This window comes from Myotis davidii, unplaced genomic scaffold (assembly GCF_000327345.1).
Source record: "Myotis davidii unplaced genomic scaffold, ASM32734v1 scaffold71, whole genome shotgun sequence".
NCBI classification, from domain to species: Eukaryota; Metazoa; Chordata; class Mammalia; order Chiroptera; family Vespertilionidae; genus Myotis; species Myotis davidii.
The window spans coordinates 658,795-665,261 of NW_006283588.1; positions in this window are offsets into that span (position 1 = coordinate 658,795).

A 6,467-nucleotide genomic window follows, 5' to 3' on the forward strand; every position below is an offset into this window, starting at 1 on the left:
GCCCGGACGTACCCGCCCACCCGAGTAAGGACCCGTTCCCTCCTTGGCCCGCGGGGCCTCCCAGTGTCGTGTCCCGGTTGTCGGGTGCAAGGCTGCATTGTCACTAGTTTATGCCCAAGTTACAGAAGGACACGTAGAGGCAGAGGGCCTAGGAATGCACAAAGGCAGTCCGATGACTTCGTGACCCAGCCACGTTCCTGGGGTGACTCCTTCCAGAGGCCAAGGCAGTTTCCCCTGGTGCCAGTTATGGCTGCCTTTCCCCTTTAAAATGAACCCCCGCTGCCAGGGAGGAAGCCCACAGGTTCCCGAGGTGTCAGCTGTACTGTCCGCTTCTCATTAACTGCTCAGAGCTGGCTAAAGGCTGTATTTGGGGGTTTTTAAAGAGAGAGCGCCAGGATCAATGCTTTCCACATGGCTGTCACCATATCACTGCAACCCAAGCAGGGTCTGCAGTTTTGCTGATAGATAAAATAGATATAAATCAATATATATTTTTGTGTAATGGGTTATTTTTCTTAACTTGCTGGCAGCGAGTTTAAAGCTCTAGGTTGAAATATTTATAGACTTAATTAAAGGGTACTAGATTGTTAATGCTGAAAGTGACTTAGAACTTTTCTTTTTCAAATGGTTAGAAATAAAGGCCCAGAGAGGAAAAGTTAATTGCTTAAAATCACACAGCTAATGTTATACAGAAGTTCTTAAGATCACCCAACTCTGGTTTAACTACTATGTTCCTATGTTAGATCTTAAAAATATTTTACATGAGATTTTCAAAAGAAGCTACTAAGATGGAATGTTAGCCTGAGCATGTTATGTCTGAAACTGGCTAACGCTTCACATCCCTCTCTATACAGAACAGGCTGTTGGTGCTCAAAACTGCTCTGAGTGATATGTGTTTACTTCAGAGAGGATATAGCTGTATTCCCCCAAAAGGAGCCGGGAAAGCTAACTAGGAACAACTGAGGCTCTGGCTCCCACGGGGTGCAGAGGCAAACCAGTTTGTGACTCACATCACACGAAGCAAATTACAGCTAAGACACCGGAGCAGCAACTCCTCATTTCAGGCGGGGAGTAGTGGGATTAATTCATGAACGTCCGCTTGAGTCTAATTCTAACCCCCTAAATGACCCCCTGGCTTCAAGAAGGGAAAGACTGACTTTAGCCAGACGCCCACATACTCCTTTGAGACTTGAAATCGTAACTGGCACAAGTCTCCATAGGCACAAAAGCATTGACTTTTGCCATGCATTACTGTCCTTAACAGCAACTTGCCAAACGTGCAACAGGAAATACTCCGCGTGTTCATGGCAAATTACACCAGAAGTATAAACTGATGAACATGCATATCTTTCTTATCAAAATATAGTTCACATCAGGTTTTATTGAGGAATTTCCCAAGATACGGTTCAAAAAAAATAATGTGTCCTTTGGGGTGTCTGTCCCTAGTAAATGTGACAACCACATCTGATTCTGGTGCGAAATAAAATTGTATCACATACAAATCACGATCATGGGAGAGGGGGGAAATGGGATGAGAGGAGGAATCTCGCCGGGCTCTCCTTGGTGCTTGTGAATGGTTATAAATCATGTTTGCTGGTTTATCCATTTACATAACTGGTTCTCATTTATGTAACTTATTTATGTAAGAGGCTGTACTGCCTCTGTGGCCTGTGTGTGCTGCACAGTTTCCCTCTGAATCCGGAAGTCTGGGGCAAAACAATCGCCGGCTCGATGGCAGTTCACCCTCCTGTCATTCTGTGCCGCCAAAGAGGACACGCACTGCGATGCGACTGCCGTTTAAATTCAGAGGAGAGGAAAAGGAGTCTCTCTCGGTTCATTTTCTAAAATTCGGACTTTGGTCTCTGAGTCACCCAGCAGGCTGCCATGGGGAAGGGAGAAGCCTGGGAAACAGCCCCCAGGGCAGGAGGACATGGGGTGAAGAGTTCTTTCTCCCCTGTTTTCCTCTGAGCCTGACTGACTTGTTCTTTTCTCACAAAGTAGTAAAATCATGGGATTTGTATTTCATTGCAGTTTTAATTTTAGTGTTGTCTTCGAAAATAGATCAGTTATGTAAGAGAGTAAGAAGAAAAGCATATCTGTTTCCTAATTTGGAAAATGCTTATCACCATCACAGCCTGCGTAGCCCTGCCCTCCCCACCGCCACGCCAGAAGGAGACTTTGCCTGAGTTAAACTCCTACGAAAGAGTAACGTAGCACAGAGCTTTCCTTGAGCACCGACTGGCTGAAGACGTGTATTTAAAGACTGAATTTAAGCTTTAAAGAGCCAAGCAAAATTAATGTCCTCTTCCTGATTCAATTTGGTAAAATTCTAGTCTGCACAGAAAACAGTAAGAGCCCGTGTGATATAATCAGTCCCTATCCAGCAGCGTATCTATACATCATGCGCAGATGGAAGGGGCTTTAGAGACCACCTCCCACGCCCTGTGTCTATTATACCTGAGAACACGGAGCCCAGAGAGGCTGCTGGGTTAATAATAGAAGTCCTGCTGGAGAGGGAATCCAGGGACTTGGGATGGATGTGTCTCCGCCTCTATACCTGCGGGGAAGTCACCTGAGCAAAAATGAGGGAACTGGAACTCTCAGGTGCTCAGCCTCTGGAGCCAAGCCCTAGGGGTTTGTATGAACACAATGAGAGGAGGCAGAGAGTCTCCCAGACGCAGGAGCACAGCAACATGATCCCTGATGAGACTGTAACAGCAGAAGGTGAAGGCTGGGAAGAGAAGAGGAAGGTATCAGGAAGCACACTGTGTTGGTGCACACCCAGCCCTGTCCAGAGGAGGGGGCACCAATCTCTCAGACAACGTGTTCAGTTACTGGACAGGGATTCCCCCCAACACACACACACACACACACACACACACACACACACACACTCACACACTTCCTTGCCCCCACTGTAAATCTGTGAGAAGCTGGAGGAAAGCCTGGGGGGGGGGGTGTTATATAACTTGGGCATTTGTGGGGAAGTTTATATAAGATGCTAAAAATACAGTATATGATTGCTATAATGGTGTTCTAAGTGAAAAGCCCTAATGAGGACAACCTGAGTAGGTTAAACAGAGGTGATGCTGAGTAGGTGTCTAAACCCAAATGCCTGCAATGGCTACTGTGTATGTAACCAAGAACAGTTTACTACTCACTGTTAAAACATTCTCTGTTATTCCTGTGGGGAACGCCATCAAAATGCTCAAGGGCACTCCCCTTACCCAGGGCACCATGCTTAGTTCTTTTCTAATACTCTGAAGAATCCAGAAACACCAAGTATGGAACCCCTATTGTATTTTATTGGTAGTCAAATGGAAAAAAATGAGTGCATTTCTCGGTATCGGGCTGCTAAAAAGAAATGGACATAGGAATAAATCCCACAGAATAAAGGATTCTGAGAACTGACTATATATGCATTCCCCTGGCATGACCTATCCTCCTCCCTGTGCCCCGACCCTTAGCACTTATTGCCACCTGACATTATGTGTGTGTATGTGTGTGTGTGTGTACATTTTCTGCCCTCTATAATGTAAGCTCCTTGAGAGCTGGGATTTCTTCCCATCTTGTTCACTGATCTGTCTCTAGCACCTAGGGCACTGAGAAGACACTAGATAATCATTGTTGAATGAGTCACACACATTAATGGTATCACCTGATATTCTTCATTCTTGTTAGTGACAAAAATATATCACCATTAACACACTAGGACAGTTTATCTTCTTCATCTCTCCCCCTTTTTCTTTCATACTGCCCATCTGGCCAACTAGAAAATCCTTCAGGTTTTTCTGCCTTCAGAATATCTCTAGAATGTGACCCCTTCTCATTGTTTTCTCCACACCCATCATCACCCTGACCCAAACCACCAGCATCTCTCCTCAAAAAATAATACAACCGGTTTTTAGGTAAGAGAAGTAATTTTGCAATTGGCAATAGATATAAAGTTATATTCAGCAAAATATACATATATGTACATCTGTATATATAAACCAAGAAAAAAGAAATATAACTGTTTAACATAGCAAATAAAGTTTTCATATTTTGAAAATTATAAAGCAGCCCTAGCCAGTTTCCTCAGTGGTTAGAGCTTCAGCGTGTGGACTGAAGTGTCTTGGATTCAATTCTGGTCAAGGGCATGTACCTCAGTTCCAGAATTGATCCCCAGCCTGGTAGGGGTGCGTGCAGGAGGCAACCAATCAATGTGTCTCTCTCACATTGATGTTTCTCTCTGGCTCTCCCTCTCCCTTCCACTCTATATGATTGTCATATAGAAATCAATGGATGAAAACATAAAATTAAAAATCAATGGAAAAAGTATCCTAGGATGAGGATTTTTAAAAAAGAAAATTATAAAGCAACTAGTGGCCCGGTGCACAAAATTTGTGCGGGTGGGGCGGGGGTGGGGGGGGTCCCTCAGCTTGGCCTGTGCCCATTCACATTCCAGGACCCCTTGGGGGATGTCCACCTGTCAACTTAGGCCCACACCATGGGGGATCAGGCCTGATCGTCTCTAACTGCCTCTGCCTCGGCCCCCACCACCATGGCTTTGTCCGGAAGGAAGTCGGACATCCGGAAGATGGCCAGTTGACCCCGTCTAGTTATCATATTACCTTTTTATTAGTATAGATAATTGAATAGAATCTACATTATTATTACTATTGTCATATAGAAATGCTTGCTAAACTCCTGAGATATCAGAAAGTCTTTGAAGATTGGAGAAGATTTGGTGGGATGCCTACATGAGTCAAAAAATCTTCGAGTCATCCTCAACTCCTCTCTTTCTTTCACACCTCACATATGCGAGGCCAGAAAATGCTTTTGGTTCTACCTCAGAATATATCCAGAATTTCACCCCATCCCACTTCTCCCCTGCACCACCCTGGTCCAAGCCACCAGTAGCATTTTCACCTGGATTACCACAATAGCCTTCAAACGGGCCTCTGTTTTTATCATTACACCCTTCATTCTGTTATCAGCAATTCAAACAGGTTAATGTGCCCTAAAAATTATCTTACATCTCATCTCAAGCAGACCCTTTTCATAATGAGAAGAAAAGTGTAGGTAAAGGGTTTGGGATTCAGAAGAAAGTAGGTAAGGGGTTTGAAATTCAGGGGAGAAGGTTAATCAAATGAAAGCTGCAGTCTGGTGATTTTTTGAGCGTCCCCTCCTCTGCTGACCCGGGAGTGTTCATCTGCATACTGGGATGCGGTCCTTCTCTCCCTGGAGCACTACGGCTCAGAGACGGTCTTGGTCCCTTGCAGTCCCTGGGGCACAAAGGTCAAATTGCTTGTGAATCTCCTGAAGTTGGGGCAAGTCCAGTGATACACTCCAGTGCCTGGAACAATAGCTTTCGACATGCATTAATTACCACGCCTATTAACTATATGTCTAAAGGTAAAATTTTTAACTTTTGTTTTGTTTTTGTTTTTTCTTTGTTAGTTAGTTTGTTTGTTAATCCTCACCTGAGGATATTTTCCCATTGATTTTCAGAGAGAATGGAAGGGAAGGGGAGAGACAGAGAGAGAAACATTGATGTGAGAGAGATACATCAATTGGTTGCCTCCTGCAACAGGGCCGGGGGATTGAGCCTGCAACTGAGGTACATGCCCTTGACCAGAATTGGACCTGGCGCCCTTCCGTCTGAGGGCTGACACTCTACCCCCTGAACCAAACCGGTTCAGGGCTAAAATGTTTAACTTTTTGAGTTTCCCATCATTTTAAGCAAGTGTAAAAATGATGGACACTAAAATACTACTAAGGAAAGTCAAACTCTAGTGAACTTAGTCAAGAAAAACAATGCTTTCCCATGACCCAGCCTTTCACATTTCTGTCAATAAGAGAACACGGGGTTGGATGGCCCAGGAGTCTAACCCAGGAAGCTAGTTCCCATACCTAATTAATGTCATCAGCTTCTTATAGCATAGTAAGGGGCAAGGGAAATTCCAAGACAAACGGAATAAGGAAACAAAGACTAGAGATAGTTAAACAACAGCTTGCAGCCACCTAGTAAATCCTATCTTCCCTAAACCAAGGACACTTACGAGTAAATGGTTTGCACTTCTCCTCCCCATCCAGAGGGTAAATAGCTTAAATCACCAAACTCAGGGAGACAGATAACAGAAATCCAGTTAGTGCCATTTGCCAACCACACCCAAGGACAGACACATGGAGAGAATAAATCTCATTTTGGCACATCAGCATAAAGCTGAGAAATATTCTATCAATCTGCTCCTATTTAGGGGAGATAAATTCCCAGCCTTTAAAACCCTGGAAAATGAAGATCCCAGGGAGCACGACGTGCCATTCCCTTCCCCCTCTCCTTACCACGCAGGCACCTACCCCCTGCCTTTAAGGGACCCCATGAGACTTGCAACCAGGGGAGAAAGTGCGTTCTATGGGACAGGATTCATCTGTCCTTGTCTCACTGAACTAAGTATGTTTTTGCTGCAGTCAATAAGTTCTTG